Source organism: Dreissena polymorpha, chromosome 9, assembly GCF_020536995.1.
Source record: "Dreissena polymorpha isolate Duluth1 chromosome 9, UMN_Dpol_1.0, whole genome shotgun sequence".
NCBI lineage: Eukaryota > Metazoa > Mollusca > Bivalvia > Myida > Dreissenidae > Dreissena > Dreissena polymorpha.
In genome coordinates, this window is record NC_068363.1 from 87,787,664 (window position 1) to 87,807,460 (window position 19,797).

Sequence of the window (19,797 nt, forward strand, 5' to 3'; positions counted from 1 at the left end):
TGGCAGATGACCCCTATTAATTTTCAGGTCACTAGGTCAAAGGTCAAGGTCACAGTGACTCGAAATAGTAAAATGGTTTCCGGATAATACCTCATAAATGCTTAGGCCTAGGATCATGAAACTTCATAGGTACATTGATCATTACTGGTAGATGATCCCTATTGATTTTCAGGTCACTAGGTCAAAGGTCAAGGTCACAGTGACTCGATATAGTGAAATGGTTTCCGGATGATAACTCAAGAATGCTTACGCCTAGGATAATGAAACTTCATAGGTACATTGATCATGACTGGTAGATGACCCCTATTGATTTTCAGGTCACTAGGTCAAAGGTCAAGGTCACAGTGACTCGAAATAGTAAAATGGTTTCCGGATGATAACTCGAGAATGCTTACGCCTAGGATCATGAAACTTCATAGGTACATTGATCATGACTGGCAGATGACCCCTATAGATTTTCAGGTCACTAGGTCAAAGGTCAAGGTCACAGTGACTCGAAATAGTAAAATGGTTTCCGGATGTTAACTCAAGAATGCTTAAGCCTAGGATCATGAAACTTCATAGATACATTGATCATGACTCGCAGATGACCCCTATTGATTTTGAGGTCACTAGGTCAAAGGTCAAGGTCACAGTGACTTGAAATAGTAAAATGGTTTCCGGATGATAACTCAAGAATGCTTACGCCTAGGATCATGAAACTTCATAGGTGCATTGATCATGACTGGTAGATGACCCCTTTTAATTTTCAGGTCACTAGGTCAAGGTCGGTTCACAGTGACTCGAAATAGTAAAATGGTTTTCTGACGATAACTCAAGAATAATAAGCCTTAGGATCATGACCCCTATTGATTTTCAGGTCACGAGGTCAAAGGTCAAGGTCACAGTGACAAAAAACGTATTCACACAATGGCTCCCACTACAACTGACAGCCCATATGGGGGGCATGCATGTTTGACAAATAGCCCTTGTTAGAATATATATATGTTGCCTTAGCAACCAGAATTTATGACGCACATGAATTTAACCCCCTTTTTACAGAGCAGTCGGCTCATATAATCTCTACTATCAAAAGAAAATCCTACCTGATTTTGGATGATTTTATTTTTTGTTTACATATTATATTTCAAGTATTATATTATGAAAAGTGGTATCATTTTCTTTTATGTTTTGAAAAAAGTTTATAAGTTTAGGTTCAAAATAATAAAAAAAAAATGCCTAAATTTAAACCAGTAAATATTACAACAGGACAATTATTGTACCACATGGCTTGGATGTCATCAAGTGTTTGGTTATAATGGCAGGGATTTGATCAAGCTATGATGGTTCCAATCAAATGTCTGAGCTGAGGTTGCCGCTTTTTACCCTGCCTTTTAAAAGTGGGTATGCACAATTTTATCAAATATTTATGAATTTTTATAAAATAAAAAAACTTATAATACATATATTTCAATATAAATTAAAATAAAAGTTAAGAAGAACATGTGTCGAAAAACTGCGAAATAAACGAGATATTTAAGTCTGGAATGGAAAATGTCTGTACAGTCGAATTTGCAAGCATGTAAATCACGCATGCATGATGCAAATCTAAATTAGGTTTTATGGATCACTTTAATTTCTTGCAACGATATCTATTCATACGACACACAAACACTAACTCCGATCCTAATTAAAAGACGAATGCTTCGGTTATTGTAAGAAAATATGTACGAAATATCTTCGTCACAATCGGCTAGGGCACTAATTTGTCTTTGCTGCATTTTATGAAATTCGTCTTCAATGTATAATTTTTCTTGCGTATTTGGTGTTATTGTAACATATTTTTATGCCCCTGGTAGGGTGGCATATAGCAGTTGAACTGTCCGTCAGTCAGTATGTCAGTATGTGTGTATGTCAGTCTGTCTGTCCGTCCGAAAAAAACTTTAACATTGGCCATAACTTTTTCACTATTGAAGATAGCAACTTGATATTTGGCATGCATGTGTATCTCATGGAGCTGAACATTTCGAGTGGTGAAAGGTGAAGGTCAAGGTCACCCTTCAGGGTCAAATGTCAAATATATGGCGTCTGTCTGTTCGAAAACTTTAACATTGGCCATAACTTTTTCAATATTGAAGATAGCAATTTGATATTTGGCATGCATGTGTATCAAGGTCAAAGTTGAAAAAAAAAAATCAAAGCGGCGTTCTCATGAAGCTGCACATTTTTAGTGGTGGAAGTTCAAGGTCAAGGTCTACCTTCAAGGTCAAGGTCATCCTTCAAGGTCAAAGGTCAAAAAATAAATTTAAAAATTCAAAGTGGCGTTCTCATGAAGCTGCACATTTTGAGTGGTGGAAGTTCAAGGTCAAGGTCATCCTTCAAGGTTAAAGGTAAAAAAATATAATATTTTAAAGCGGCGCAATAGGGGGCATTGTGTTTCTGACGAACACATCTCTTGTTATCAATACATTACAACAGCGCTTCCGTGAGTGGTCACCCGGGCGTAAATTACTCCCGAAAACAGCAGTCGTACGTCCACTATGCAAAAGGTGGAAGTCCATTGGATGTCCGATAATCTGCATGTACGCTATTTTCCAATACACAACACGTACAGATGTCAACAGTAAATCTGGTCATTCAGTACGTTAACTCCACCTTAGAGCTACTGTTATCAATGAATTTCTCAGCGAGTGGCCAATATTGATTTTTCCAGCTGTCAATCAAATTCTTCTTGGTAAGTGCATCAGCCAATCAGCGCTCAGGCAGCCGAATACGCGCTGACCCCATGTGAAGCTGTATACAATAATATTTGTGACCTCAGCTCTACAAAGTTTTTATTCAGCAATCAAATATTAAAGTCCAAGCTTTCCCAGAGGAAGAATGACGTGATGTTGCAGCGTTTTTCCTCTCCACTTTGGGACTGGTACTGGTACCGGTCAAATTGGGAAAATTAGCGTTGTTTTCATCAAAATTGTGAAGTTTAGTAATTATGCTCAAATCTTAACAAAGCATATACTAAACTTAAAAAACTGAGTGATTTCAGATTTATTTTATATTTATCATTGAAGAATAATATATGGACAGAATCAGGTTTTTTTATATCTGATTTTGGGGAAAGGGCCAGGCCTTTTTTTATGGGAAAAAAATCACGCGAAATGCTGGATTTTGGGGTAAAAGAACACGCGAAACGCCAGATTTTGGGGAAAATAAGGAAAGTCTTAAATAATCAATTTAACATATTTTACTGTTTTTAAAACAAATTCAAGGCAACAGATAATTTAATTATGCAATATGTTCTAGTTTCTACACTGGATCAGGTTAACTAATGAATTTAAAGTTTTTGGGAAAAAATGAAATCTGGGGGTAAATGTACCTGCTGAGGTGGAAAAAAAATTCTGAGGGGAAAGAACCGTTTTTTGGCGGGTCACAAAGAAGTCCGTCGTGCGTTGTGCGGCTTCAACATTTGACTTGTTAACTCTCTAAAGACCACATTTATTTTCCAATCTTCATGAAATTTGGTCAGAAGATTGGTCTCAATGATATCTTGGATGAGTTCGAAAATGGTTACGTTTGCTTGAAAAACATGGCTGCCAAGGGGCGGGGCATTTTTCGGCGTAAGCTGTATTAAGCCAGCTTTTCACCCTGACTTGACATTTGTAAGTGTCCAATAATACTCAAAATTTCCCGCAGCTAGGTACGAATGAATACACTTCATTTATTCCATTGGCTGATTTGAGTATAACACCAGAACATTGGAAACATATCCGCGTCTTTGTAACACTGTTTTACTGCATGAAACAATTTTATCTCTAATAAAAAGGCTCAATAGATAGAACAGTTTTACAATCAATTTTCGACATAAATACAGTTTGTGCGTTCACCTTTTATTTTCAGAGAATTACCAGCGCAAAAGCGTTTATACTAAAGGCTATGTTGTCATATTTAGTACTTACTTGCATTGCATTTCAACCCGCGAGGTTGCGGGTCAATTCGCGGCCATTTGTGAAAGTCAGAGTTTATATACAGTTCATCACCGGAGTTCGCAGAAGGGGTTGCAATCATTGTGTTACACCGGTCTTACTGACAATAACGTAGTGACTGTAATGCATTGCATTCCAATCCGCAAGGTATCAAGGTCAGTTTGCGGTCAGTTGCAGAAATCTTTATATAAGCGCCGTCTCGTAAACTTTGTGCACTTGAAGTCTGTTTTGATCAGAAAGATACTAAATAAAGATATTCGGCGATATTATTGTGGTATGTCAATCATCGATTTTTAATATGGTTTCAACATTTGCATGATAAGGACCAATTTTGATAAAATTAATTAGAAATATTTATCCATTTAAACCAGTTTATTAAGCATGAGCACAATAATTCACTATACTATAATTATGCAATTAAATAAGATTCGAGTATTGTCGGCTGACCTATATGCACTCGTTTATTTTCATGTTTCTTGTGTTTTTCTATTCTGTAAATATAGATATCTGAGTAATAATATCACATAAAGCAAAATAAGCCACGAAATCTGGCGCAACACCCCGTAATTGATTTGCTGATGATGTAGCTAAGAACTGCGCAGAAAAAAGGCATCCGCTACTTTTTATCTCATAGAGATAACTTTTGATCGTTCATAAACATCGACCACAATCAACGCCGTATATCTTTTTTAAAGATATTTCTTGTTCCTTATATGGCTATAGTAAAACCTTGTTAACACTCTAGAGACCACATTTATTGTCCGATCCTCATGAAACTTGGTCAAAAGACTTATCCCAATGATATCTTGGATGAGTTCGAAAATGATGTCTGTAGGTTGAAAAACATGGCCGCCAGGGGTCGGGGCATTTTTCCTTATATGGCTATAGTAAAACCTTGTTAACACTCTAGAGGCCACATTTATTTTCCGATCTTCATGAAACTTGCTCAGATGATTTGTCCCAATGATATCTTTGATGTGTTCAAAAATGGTAACCTTGGCTTGAAAAAAATGGCTGCAAAGGGCTATATGGCTATAGTAAAATCTTATTAATTTTCTAGTTTGCTCAATCTTTAATAAATTTGGTCAGAACATTGGTTTCCTGTGTAGTAAAGTTTGGTTTTATTATGTCAATATTATGTTACATTAACTGTATTATGTATTTTTTCATAACACAGAATTTTCATAGTTAACATAACTGTTTTAGTCATTAACACTTATGATAAGCCTTTCAAGTAAGAGATAACTGAAAGAAAGACAACATGTACATGATTTTGCAGTATTTATGCAGTATTTATCTCCCTTGTTTAACCTGGTTCAGTAATCTATTTTTAGTTCTGCTCTGGAATTTGGGAAGATATTGATCATTGAAAAATGCACTGTTCTGAGGGAAAATTGACTACTCTGCCATTTAGGCCTTCCTTAAAAAATTGTTTGTTTGGCATAACCCGACCCAGATAAATTTGGGTGGGTCGGTAGGTAGGGATTATATTTTCTGACATTGAACTCCGACATATACCAAACTGAAAGGTAATTACCAAATAAAGCTCCAAGTCTTCTGCCTCATGAAAGGAAATTGGTAAAGATTTTTCTGCACCGTCCGTATCACCGCACGTGTATTCGTAAGTCTATTTTTTCTATAAAAAGCTTCTTTTCATTTACTTATTTTTTATACGACTTTAGCCATCGGCCGTTATAATAATTTGTAGGTAGACGACAATATCAACTGTGTATTCCAGTATCTGCGCATGAATGACCCAATATTACCCGATAGCGAACTCAATGTTGATTGGCCCGCTACCATATGCGCTTCAAATTGTTCATGAAAACAAAGAGAAAAATAGTTTAAAAAAAACACTCTGGATTAAAATGGCGGAGGTTTTCAATGAAATTTAACGAGATTTAAGCATATTCGCAAATTATATTTTTCTAGAGCCAAATTTGCTATACTTTCGCAAATGGCGAACGACAGCGCGAGCCCTGTAGTAGTGAGCATTTATTCCAATAATAACACGTTCGCAATGCTCGCGCTGTCGTTCGCCATTTGAGTCATTTGCAGAACTATTGAAAATTTGGCTCAAGAAAAATCTAAATTGCAAAATTGCGAAAATCTAGTAAAATTTCGTTGAAAAAATCCGCCCTTTTTAATCCGGACTGGTTTTCAATATTTGTCTCTTTGTTTCAATGAAATTGTTTGCAATTCGAACAGTTAACGAAACCCAGTCTGTACCCGATTAGACATTGCTTGAACTTATTGTTAATGAAGTGCACTTGGTAGCTGGCCAATCCGCATTGAGCTCGCTTACACATGACATGACTTTGTCGAATGAAACGTGAGAACGGGTGGAGCTATCGGATAATATTGGGTCATTCATGCGCAGATGTTGTATAATTTGAATACACAGTCATTTAATATCGCTGTCTGCCTCCAAAATAGCGACCGGTCGGAAAGTCGTATAAAGAGATAAGCATATGAAACAAAAACGTGACAATACCCGTCAATAAATATTTCAAAGCTGACCACTTTTTATCTTTCTACCGAATATTTACCAATCTGAATAAAAAAGTGATAAATAATTAATTAGTTATATGGCGATAATATTACACATCTCTGGCGATTGTCGAATTGAATTGAACTGTGATAATTTATTTGTTTTTTTCACTCCCAAACTATCCTTAACGACAGTAGCGTATTTTTATTAAATGGATACGAGAAAAACAAGAGCGGTTTAATTGTATTTAAAGTCTAATTAATCTCATATGCATATGTAAAATAAATAGGTGACTCAAATAAATACCAGTACACGTTTTGTTCATTGCTATTCTAGATATCCTTGAAAGAGCATTCAATTAAATGATGCAAATAACCGGAAAGGATAAAAAGCGGAAAGAAGTTTCGGCGAGCAAAAAAAAATTATTTTTTTGGAAAGTAACCAAACAAAATTTCAGTCGGGCCGATTTTAGTAGGTAGGTCGGGTTATGCCAAACAAAATAATTTTTAAGGATGGCCTTATTTCTTCTTAACTGTATAAAATAAGCTGTTTTGGCTGATTTAAGCACCTCTTGATGCCTTCTTGAAAAGTTAACAGCTCTTGAAAAAGGTTGGAATTTTGAGATAATTAAACTTTAAATTATTTTTAACACCAGCATCAAGACATTTTGGCATTATTTTCTAAATTATTATTATTATTTAGATTATTTCTATTTGGCATTTTATAAAAATTAGAAAGACCATTCTATTTCAATAACTTTAGTAAATTTTTCTTCTTTTTACATTTGATTCACTGAAGTTTCCTAATCTCCATAAATATTGTTCTTTAGATTAAATTAGACCTATTTTGTAAACTAGATTTTTTAAGCACTTTCTAGACTAACAGTAACTTATATTGATATCAGTTTTTTGACAGATTTTGAACTTCTTTTTACATTCATGAAGGTATTTGCTGTATGTTCTTCATTTTTTGTAACGATACTTAGATTCTTTAGACTTGGCTTGTACCTGTTCTTAATTTTCTGTCATTGTTCTTCATTTTCCAAGTTCTTGGAATAAAAAGTAGTTATTTTTGTTAAAGTTGCCTTGGTTTTCACTTATATAAATTCTTTGAGTGTATTTAGGCATCCCTGACTGAACGCCTTTAGTTAATTGAATTACAACCAGTCAGTATAGTCATCCTGACTGGAAATAAGAGTTTGTCAAATAAATATTTCCGCATTACATAAGTGCTCACAAAGTTACATAACTTGTAACCGTTCTGTGACCGGTTCATTTGCGTAAGAGGAGACCGCACTACCACACCTGGATAGGACAGTTGAGTTTGATAATGGTTTGGATCGGTAAAAAAAACATGGCTGCCAGGGGGGGTCTTTTTCCTTATATTTATATAGTAAAAAAGCTTGTGAACACTCTAGAAGTCACCTGTTTTGCCTAATCATCATGAAATTTTGTCAAAACATTAGTTATGTTGATGTTTTGGCCGAGTTTGAAAATGGTCATGATCAGTGAAAAAACATGGCTGCCAGGGAGTGGGGTAGTTTTCTATATATGTATATAGTGACAACATGTGAACAGTCTAGAAGACACATTTGTTTCCCAATCTTCATGAAATTTGACGAGTTACTCGCAAGCTGTTTTGGTTTTATGCTGTTTGCAAAAGCCATTTACACTTTGCTTCTTATGGGGGGAAAAGGGTAAAAACCAACAATTTTGTTATTAACATAAGTAATAAAGTTTACTTAAGGTAGGAACTTCTCATCCTTATTTTTCCTCGATTAATATGAGCCCTATTCTGAGAAAACTGGGCATAATGCATGTGCGTAAAGTGTCGTCCCAGATTAGCCTGTGCAGTCCACACAGGCTAATCAGGGACAACGCTTTCCACTTTGATGACATTTTTGGTTAAAATGAAGTCTCTTCTTAGCAAAAATCCAATTTAGGCGGAAAGTGTCGTCCCTGATTAGCCTGTGCCGACTGCAGAGGCTAATCTGGGACGACACTTTATGCACATGCATTATGTCCAGTTTTCTCAGAACGCGACTCATATATTCTGTAAATTATGTTTCCCAAGAAAGTGGTACTGTATCATGATTTATGGTTGTTCACTAATAGCATATCGTGACAATGTCCCTAATAATTGATGGCATATCGTGACGTCTTTTATATTTGTAAATGTTGCTCGAACTGCTTTATGCTGCAAAAAAGTCTCTCACTTTGCTGTTGACAATATGGCACTTTATAGATATTTGATTTATACAATGTTTAAGTCCAATATATTATTTTAGTGTTTTTTTTTGCAATGATGTTTGTGGGCTTTAATGACTGTTCTGTTTAAAAACTGTCCTTTTAAGGTATGATCATTATAAATATAGAAATGTATTAAATGTCAGTTTCATTAAAAACATAAACAAGGTGAGACAGTTATTTAAAAGGGACCGTCAACCGCGATTGACGAAAAAAGAAAAGTTCTAAAATACCGTATTTTTTTTACAATTATTAGTTTATATTGATTAAAATATCACAATCGGTATATTATATTACAAAAAAGTTGTTAAGTTTTCATATTTTCAGTATATTCGGTAATAAATTTTACTGGGTACAGGTACCAGGTAACTACCAGTTAACTATCAATAAGGCAAGTAGATTGATCATCATCATCACGTGGTAAACCCAGGAATGCAAGTTAATCATGTGTAGTGAATTGTATATATTTTATATATAAAATGATCAATCTACTTGCATAATTTATAGTGTGTATATTGTTATGTCACCTATTTTCGCGATGTACTTTCAATCTCGCATCATGAAATTTTATTATCGAATATACTGAAAATATTAGCTTTTTTCACAGAATTATTGTTAGTTGTTAAATAACAGATCATTAAACTTTTCATTCTCCAAACTTTTCGTGACCAATAAAGCAACAAACAGCTACTATTAAAGAAACTATTACATCTAAGGCTAGTATTCCATCTGTACGTATCCACATCCGCATATCTGCATCCGCAAAAAAATAGAACAAGTTGAAATGCACTGCGCTTATTCCATTCATCCGCATCCGCATATACACAAGCGCAATAGGCGTCTGCAAAAGAACGCTCAAGTAAGCATTCTAATGCGGACAAGATACGGAAGGTATTTAGCACGATGAGGGAAGCAATGTATCATCTCAAAAATCAACTGAAAAACTAATGGAATTAGTGAATTAAACAACCAAGGCAGTTCTGCATATCGGGACTCTGATTTCACTTCAAATGTTTGCAAAAGCATAGCCAAGGCACTAGAAGATGTTTTTATCTATTTACCATTTGTATTTTTTTACAGACAGAATGATAATTTGTACCTTATTATCCCCCGCCAGAGGCGGAGGGATATTGTTTTGGCGTTGTCCGTCCGTCCGGCACTTTTGTGTTCGGAGCCATATCTTGGAAGTTATGTGGTGGATTTCATTTAAACTTGGTATGAGTATATATATGCATAAGAGGATGATGCACGCCAAATGGCATTGTACACCATCTGTTAAAAACAGACTTATGGCCCTTTGTAACTTGAAAAAATGCTTTTTAGTGTCCGGAGCCATATCTTGGAAGTTCTTTGGCGGATTTCATTGAAACTTGGTATGAGTATATATATGCATAAGAGGATGATGCACGCCAAATGGCATTGTACACCATCTGTTAAAAACAGACTTATGGCCCTTTGTATCTTGAAAAAATGCTTTTTACTATAGGCACTTTTGTGTCCGGAGCCATGTTTTGGAAGTGCTTTGGTGGATTTCATTTAAACTTGGTATGAGTATATATATGCATAAGAGGATGATGCACGCCAAATGGCATTGTACACCATCTGTTAAAAACAGACTTATGGCCCTTTTTATCTTGAAAAAATGCTTTTTACTATAGGCATTTTTGTGTCAGGAGCCATATCTTGGAAGCGCTTTGATCATTATGTTCATCCGTCCAATTTGCACCCATCCTCAAACAAAGCATATGTTGCGGGGGATACCTTGGGCCTTTCAGGCCCTCTTGTATCTACTTAAATTCATGCTTGCCGTTCATAATAATTATCTCAATTATAATTTTCAGTTTTATCCATATATTTTTTTCCCAAAAAAGAAAGATACGTTTGATGTATGCGGATAAATGGAATAAAGCGTCTGTATTATGATTTTGTGGATACGGATGTGGATAGCTGGAATACTAGTCTAACATCTTATCCTATTGCTTTAGAAAAAAAGTGGTATTATGAGTGTCATGAAACCATATTGCTTCCCTGAATTTCTCTTCTATGATTTTGTAAGGAAACAAAATGAAGAAAACAATAGTTTCACAATTCTTTAGATTGCACACCAAATACTTAATGAAAATCGTTTTTGCTGACATTTCTGGGAAAATCTGCAGCATGAAAATGTAAACATGCTCAGATAACAATTTCTGAGAACTGATTTACTGAATGTCTGTGAGTCCGGTGAGATTGAAGTGCAGTACAGAAAGCAACATCCTCTAATGGTTGCACGCTTTAATTAACTACTTACGTGATGCATAAGATAAACCATCAGCAGATAAATAGTATTGTCTTACTGTGAGATTTGGGAGTTTTTTTTATTATTATCTGCATATGTAAGCAATTTGATTTTGTATGCGTTTATCAGAGTGCTTTGTGAGATATGTAATCAGAAAATTCTGTAATTTACATTTTTAAAATATGAGTCCTTGTTGGCCTTGAAAAGCTAGGATTTGTTATTTGAAAAATCAGTCAAACTTTTTTTAATCATTGATATGTGCTTACTTTTAAATTAAATACGCAAATCTTGGTGACTAGGTCTATGACCAACCCATGAGAAAGACTTCGGACCTTGGATATTTCCGATAAAATTTGATGAGGTCCACTATTTTTCATGAAACTGTTGGATCTTGTGTCAGACAAAAAAAAATACAATATGTCAACATTTGTTTGGGTTAAAAATGAAAACAAAATTAGGAATATGTAAAAAATACGGACGGGTTTATGTTAATTTTACTTTGATAGATTATTGAATTTTAAAATAAAAAAGATTTTACAAATCAGTCGAACTTGCTATATTTGCTGGTTACAGATGCACCCAACTCAAGTGAGATTCTAATAGAACCAGTCCAATATTGCACCTTGTTTCTGGAAGTAGGCGACACAACATTTTTTTGATTGGTTGAATTGAATCCTTGTGATGATCGTCAGTCGAAAGCGGGTAAACACACAACCGTTGCCTGTTCCGTGTCAAGATTTGATGTGAAACTCAAGCAGTAGAAGCAGCTGTTATAACTGACGAATTACTTGTTAGTTACTTAGTTGGACACTGGGTAAAATGGGTCTTAAAACTAGGTTACCAGGTACCACTCTAAGGCCACTTTTATGGCTAAGTTTTTATGAAACTTGGTCAGAATAGTAATCTTCCCAATATGAAAGGCATTTTTGTCCCCTACCGGTTTGACCGGAGGGGACTTATGGTTTGCGCTCTGTGTGTCTGTCTGTCTGTCTGTGAGTCTGTCTGTCACACTTTTCTGGATCCTGCGATAACTTTAAAAGTTCTTAATATTTTTTCATGAAACTTGAAATATGGATAGATGGCAATATGGACATTATGCACGTCATTTCATTTTGTTCTTACGTCAAATATTCTGGTTGCTTTGGCAAAAAATAGACTAGAAAAACTGCTGAAAATGGTAGTTTTCTGGATCCTGCGATAACTTTAAAAGTTCTTAATATTTTTTCATGAAACTTGCAATATGGACATTATGCACTTCATTAGCTCATCTATTTTTTGAAAAAAAAAAATGAGCTATTGTCATCACCTTGGCGTCGGCGTCCAGTTAAGTTTTTCGTTTAGGTACACTTTTCTCATAAAGTATCAATGCTATTGCATTCAAACTTGGAACACTTACTTACTATCATGAGGGGACTGGGCAGGCAAAGTTAGATAATTCTGGCTTGCATTTTGACAGAATTATGTGCCCTTTTTATACTTAGAAAATTGAAAATTTTGGTTAAGTTTTGTGTTTAGGTCCATTTTATTCCTTAAGTATCAAAGCTATTGCTTTCATACTTGCAACACTTACTAACTATCATATGGGGATTGTGCAGGCAAAGTTATGTAACTCTGACTGGCATTTTGACAGAATTATGTGCCCTTTATATACTTAAAAAATTGAAAATTTGATTAAGTTTTGTGTTTAGGTCCACTTTTTATGTCCCCCACTATAGTAGTGGGGGACATATTGTTTTTGCCCTGTCTGTTGGTCTGTTGGTTGGTTGGTTTGCGCCAACTTTTAACATTTGCAATAACTTTTGCAATATTGAAGATAGCAACTTGATATTTGGCATGCATGTGTATCTTATGGAGCTGCACATTTTGAGTGGTGAAAGGTCAAGGTCATCCTTCAAGGTCAGAGGTCAAATATAATATGTGGCCCAAATCGCTAATTTTATGAATACTTTTGCAATATTGAAGATTATGCAACTTGATATTTGGCATGCATGTGTATCTCATGGAGCTGCACATTTTGAGTGGTGAAAGGTCAAGGTCTAGGTCATCCTTCAATGTCAAATATATGGGTCAAAATTGCTCATGTAATGTCACTTCTGCAATATTGAAGCTAGCAATTTTATATTTGAAATGCATGTGTATCTCATGGAGCTTCCCCTTTTGGAGTGGTGAAGGGTCAAGGTCATCCTCCAAGGTCAAACGTCATATAGGGGGACATTGTGTTTCACAAACACATCTTGTTTCCTTGCTTTCATACTTGCAACACTTACTAACTATCGTAAGGGGACTGTGCAGGCAACGTAATGTAACTCTGACTGGCATTTTGACGGAATTATGTGCCCTTATTATACTTATATAATTGAAAATTTGGTTAAGTTTTGTGTTAAGGTCCACTTTTTTTCTTAAGTATCAAAGCCATTGCTTTCATACTTGCTTTCTTTGAAAAGAGTTATTGCCCTTAATTGTTTTTGTATAATGTAACTTTTCAAGGCTATATCTCAGATACCATACAATATTTCAGCATGAAACTATGGGTGTCTAGAGTTCAATAAAAATAAGTGCAATTCACAATAACCTTAACCCTACACTTTCTTAAATAAGAGTTATCGCCCTTTTTTGAAGTTGTATGATGTAACATTTCAGGGCTATATCTCATGATACCATACATGATTTCAACATGTAACTTCATGGAGGTATAGATATCAATGATGAGAATTCATGCCTTGCATACGAACAATTACCCTACCCTTCATTTTGTTTTATTATATCGTACATAAAGGGATTTGCACCCATCCATAAAAAAATTATTTGGCAGGGGATATCAATTTAATGAATTTTCTTGTTAACAAGTGTATTTCACTCATTTTAGGCTACGGGTTACATGGAGACCTTCATACCCTACTCAAGCGTGGAGGACGTGCACATCATTTCAAGGTGGGATGCAGGGCAGAAATTCTGCATACGTGTCTCCATCCAGGATGGATCCCTCCTGCTGCAGGTTGGTCTGCAGACTGGTGACATTCTTCTGATATTGTAAAATCATTTACATTTGTTGGCATTAAATTTTGTGGTTTAACCCTTTTCCCCATAAGAAACAAAGTCAAAATGTATTTTGCAACCAGAATAAAACCAGAGCAGCCAGCGAGTAACTAGCAGTCTGTTCAGGTTTTATTCTGTTTGTTGCTCATCAGAAACTAAGGATTGGAAATGAAGCCTTTAAAACTTAAATTAAGTAAGAAACTTATTTAATTAAATGTATCTTTCAAAGGGACTACAAATGTGTCAAAATAAGTATCTAAGTGATAAAGGATTATAAATGACTTTGCTGGATACATAATGTTGTGGATTTCTTATTAGTAAAAAAAAGCATCAGTTAATTTCTGATGAGTTTGTGTTAAGTTGGTTTATTTGTCAACCCAAGAAATCAACGAAAATTGATGTCCAACAATAGCATTGGTAAAAGACTTAACCATTTATGCCTAGTGGACTCTCCCATCCTTCTAAATTGGATCAATTTATTTCCAAAATTAGGGATGTCTTGTATATTTATTTCTATATTTAGAATATTTTTTACAGAAATTCCTTTAAGCAATGAGCGCAGACCCTGATGAGACGCCGCATCATGCGGCGTCTCATCAGGGTCTACGCTGTTTGCCAAGGCCTTTTTTCTAGACGCTAGGCATAAATGGGTTAATGTGTGTGTTATATGTTAAAAGTATGATACTTTAATAAGACTTAGTATTTAACAGTAAGATAATTTAATAAGGATAATAAGATTTATGTTATTTTTCACTAAATAAGTAAGTGCAAAGATATTGTAGTACATTTATTAAATTACACGTACTGTTAAAACTATGATTTTTACATTAAAGTACAAAAGTAAATTATTTTTTGTTTATGATCTTGTCATTAAAACATCTAAAATCATCAGCAATAAAACAGGAAGAATATTCTTAATCATAATGGTTCCACAAAGAGTTTTTTGGGGTATCTGGTTTTTTTTTGGTTAATTAATTAAATAAGTTTATCAAGCACTTTACATTGGAAAATGTAAAGCATCAAGTTTGTTTATGTGCATTATTCTGTAGAATACATAATATTCAGGCAGTGTTCATTCTGGGCCAGATTGCTGGTGGGCCAATGGCCCATCAGCCATAAATTTAGTGGGCCATTTAAAGATTTTGTAGGGGCCACCTGATTGCAGGATTTATGATCACTACCAGCTGCATGTCTATTCAGAGTACTTGTCCGAAAATTCGAACAGCAGTTAACAAACATGTTACTTTTACTAGGCTTTTTATGTCCCCCACTATAGTAGTGGGGGACATATTGTTTTTGCCCTGTCGGTTGGTTGGTCTGTTGGTTGGTTGGTTTGCGCCAACTTTAACATTTTGCAATAACTTTTGCTATATTGAAGATAGCAACTTCATATTTGGCATGCATGTGTATCTCAAGAAGCTGCACATTTTGAGTGGTGAAAGGTCAAGGTCAAGGTCATCCTTTAAGGTCAGAGGCCAAATATATGTGGCCAAAATCGCTCATTTTATGAGTACTTTTGCAATATTAAAGATAGCAACTTCATATTTGGCATGCATGTGTATCTCATGGAGCTGCACATTTTGAGTGGTGAAAGGTCAAGGTCAAGGTCATCCTTCAAGGTCAAAGGTCAAATATATGTTGCCCAAATCGCTTATTTTATTAATACTTTTGCAATATTGAAGATAGCAACTTGATATTTGGCATGCATGTGTATCTCATGGAGCTGCACATTTTGAGTGGTGAAAGGTCAAGGTCATCCTTCAAGGTCAGAGGTCAAATATATGTGGCCCAAATCGCTTATTTTATGAATACTTTTGCAATATTGAAGATAGCAAGTTGATATTTGGCATGCATGTATATCTCATGGAGCTGCACATTTTGAGTGGTGAAAGGTCAAGAACAAGGTCATCCTTCAAGGTCAAATATATGGGTCAAAATTGCTCATGTAATGTCACTTCTGCAATATTGAAGCTAGCAATTTTATATTTGAAATGCGTGTGTATCTCAAGGAGCTGCACATTTTGAGTGGTGAAGGGTCAAGGTCAAGGTCATCCTTCAAGGTCAAACGTCATATAGGGGGACATTGTGTTTCACAAACACATCTTGTTACATATGTCACAAAACATTAAATTATTTGTGTCATCGTACGACAACCACGTAAATTTCTCTAACCAACCTTTCTGGAATTTATGATCATCTACATTTTCCGAAGGTTTCATTTGTTCGCTTGAACCAGCAGACAATGTAGGCATACTCGGCCAAAGCATCTGCTGTTTTGCCACCTTCCTAATCAGTAGCCCTTTCACATTCCCTTGGTTTTTTGTTTTTAAAAAATGTAGGAGAGTTCGTCCCTTGCTGCTCTCCTTTTCTGCTTTATGCTTTGACATGTTTAAACACTTTATTTTTTATTAAAAACGTTTGAAAATCGCAACAAAATATGTTGACAAACGTTTTCAACACTTTCTGATGACGTATACACAGTTTGCTGACATGTGACATCTATCAACCAATGGAAGTACAGGATTCAACACAGTGCGCCCGCAGTAGCCAAGCAACGGTTATTTTCCATGTACATTTCGACTCAGCAGACAAGTGTATAGAATTCGCAATACGATTCCGTCGCTTTGGTTTTTATAATTAAATCTCTCACTCTTATAATTTTTAATGCGCCAATTATATTATGCATCCTCCCGACTGGCCCACTGATATTCTTTAGAATGCGCCCATTAATATTTTGATGCGGAAATCCCGCAATGGCTCTGCCCAGAATGAACACTGTTCAGGGCAACATATATATTTCTTGTCAATTAGTTTTCACTACAAGCATTTTGTAACAATTAGATTTTTTCTAAAAACTATTCTTCAATTTGTTATTTTACAAATTAATAAAAACTTACATATATTTATGCCCCCCTTCGAAGAAGAGCCGGTAAATTGTTTTGCATGTCGGTCTGTCGGTCCGTCCGTCCATCCATCAGATGGTTTCCGGATGATAACTCAAGAACACTTAGACCTAGGATCATGAAACTTCATAGGTACATTGATCATGACTGTCAGATGACCCCTTTTGATTTTAAGGTCACTAGGTCAAAGGTCAAGGTCTCAGTGACTCGAAATAGTAAAATGGTTTCCGGATGATAAGTCAAGAATGCTTTGGCCTAGGATCATGAAACTTCATAGGTACATTGATCATGACTGGCAGATGACCCCTATTGATTTTCAGGTCACTAGGGTAAAGGTCAAGGTCACAGTGACTCGAAATAGTAAAATAGTTTCCGAATGATAACTCAAGAATGCTTAGGCCTAGGATCATGAAACTTAATAGGTACATTTATCATGACTGGCAGATGACCCCTATTGATTTTCAGGTCACTAGGTCAAAGGTCAAGGTCACAGTGACTCGAAACAGTAAAATGGTTTCCGGATGATAACTCAAGAATGCTTACGCCTAGGATCATGAAACTTCATAGGTACATTGATCATGACTTGCAGATGACCCCTATTGATTTTCATGTAACTAGGTCAAAGTTCATGGTCACAGTGACTCGAAACAGTAAAATGGTTTCCGGATGACAATTCAAGAATGTTTACGCCTAGGATCATTAAACTTTATAGGCACATTGATCATGACTCGCAGATGGCCCCTATTGATTTTCAGGTCACTAGGTCAAAGGTCAAGGTCACAGTGACTCGAAATAGTAAAATGGTTTCTGGATGATAACTCAAGAATGCTTACACCTAGGATCATGAAACTTCATAGGTACATTGATCATGACTGGCAGATGACCCCTATTTATTTTCAGGTCACTAGGTCAAAGGTCAAGGTCACAGTGACAAAAAACATAATCACACAATTGCTGCCACTACAACTGACAGCCCATATGGGGGGCATGCATATTTTACAAACAGCCCTTGTTCAGGATTAGATAAGCGCTTTATTTTGGGCATTGGTAATTCTCAGCAATTGTTATTCCATCATTATAAATTCACATTGTCAATAGTGTTTTGTAAATGTAAGTATTAATTGTATATTGACAAAAGGGTGATGATTAGTCATTTAATTTCAACCACATTTCTGATGTTCACTCTCAGAGCACACTCACATAGCCAAACTCTTCATCATGACAAACCAGTGGAAATCACAATTTTTACAGGGAATTGCCGGGCTGAGATGAATATTTCAGAATTTGTCACCACCTGCGCTATAAAACCTGTAGTATTCTCTTCACAACGTCTTTTCTCAATTATTCAGGTTGCGTTACAAATTGTAAAATATTAAGCGCGCACGCTGTTTATGAAAGTTTCCTAACCTGTCAGTGTTCAACAGCAGACATTTTCCCAAACTTTTTACGACAAAAGGTAACTTTTCATATGGACACTGGCCCTGAACAAGTGCCTATATAAACTCATGTAAACATTACTGACACACAAAGGGTCAAAATATACTAATTCAAATTATACACGAAGGATATGGTACAACTAAAACAACGAAGAATCGTATGTAAATGGTTTTTCTATTTACATGTAAATTATCATTTTGCTGTACGATTAATTTATTATGGCAATTGGCTTTTCTGACAAATACAAATTGTTAAAGCGAGATTTTACGATTTTTTATATGTGTTAAATGGAAAAATATTGATAAAATATGTTACAATAACACAAAATAGGCAATAAAAATTATACATTGAAGAAGAATTTCATAAAATGCAGCAAAAACAAATGAGCGCCCCAAGCCGATTGTGACGAAGATATTTTGTACATATTTTCCTACAATAACTGTCACATTGTACATGCATGATTTACATGCTGGCAAATTCGACTGTACAGACATTTTCGATTTCAGAATTAAATATCTGGCTTATAATTTTGCATTTTTCGACTCATGGTCTTCTTAACTTTTATTAACCAGGTTTTCCGAAGGAAAAAACTGGTTATTAGATTGGCGAATGCGGGCGGGCTGGCTGGCTGGCTGGCTGGCTGGCGGGCTGGCTGGCGGGCTGGCGGGCGGGCGGAACAAGCTTGTCCGGGCCATAACTATGTCGTTCATTGTCAGATTTTAAAATCATTTGGCACATTTGTTCACCATCATTGGACGGTGTGTCGCGCGAAATAATTACGTCGATATCTCCAAGGTCAAGTTCACAATTTGAGTTCAAAGGTCAAAAATGGCCATAAATGAGCATGTCCTGGCCATAACTATGTCATTCATTGTGAGATTTTAAAATCATTTGGCACATTTGTTCACCATCATGGGACGGTGTGTCGCACGAAAGAATCACGTCAATATCTTCAATGTCAAGGTAGCCACGACTAAAAATAGATTTTTTTTAAAACAAACTTACAAAGGGGGTTTATTTTGTTTGTTCATTTCAAAAGTTCAGTTTGAGTTTTCTTCCTTTATCAGATTTTTTTTTCACAATGAAAACCTGGTTTTGTGACAATTTTGTCCCTTGTTTTAATTTATATTGAAAAATATGTTGTATAAGTTTTTTACACATTTTATATAAATTAATAAATATTTGACCAAATCGTATAATTTGCTTTAAAACTATAAAACGAGCTTTATCTGCTGCCCTGAATAATCGATCTGTTGAGTGCTTCTAAAATAAAATAAAAAGATTATTCAAACAAATAGCAACAACCTCATTATACAGTCAGAAACTGGCTAGTAGTCGTTAATTAGCTGATGCTAAGACAGGGGTGGTTTTCACACCACACCACACACTCTTTGGACCATTGTTAATTGATATGTCTTCCTTATTCATGCCATAGAATACCTGTTAA

At 35.5% G+C, this 19,797-nt stretch overlaps 1 pseudogene; it reads left to right on the forward strand.

The window, feature by feature from the left end:
• The window catches only part of LOC127846242 (C-Maf-inducing protein-like), a 286,356-nt pseudogene that overhangs the window by 20,240 nt on the left and 246,319 nt on the right, over positions 1-19,797 (forward strand).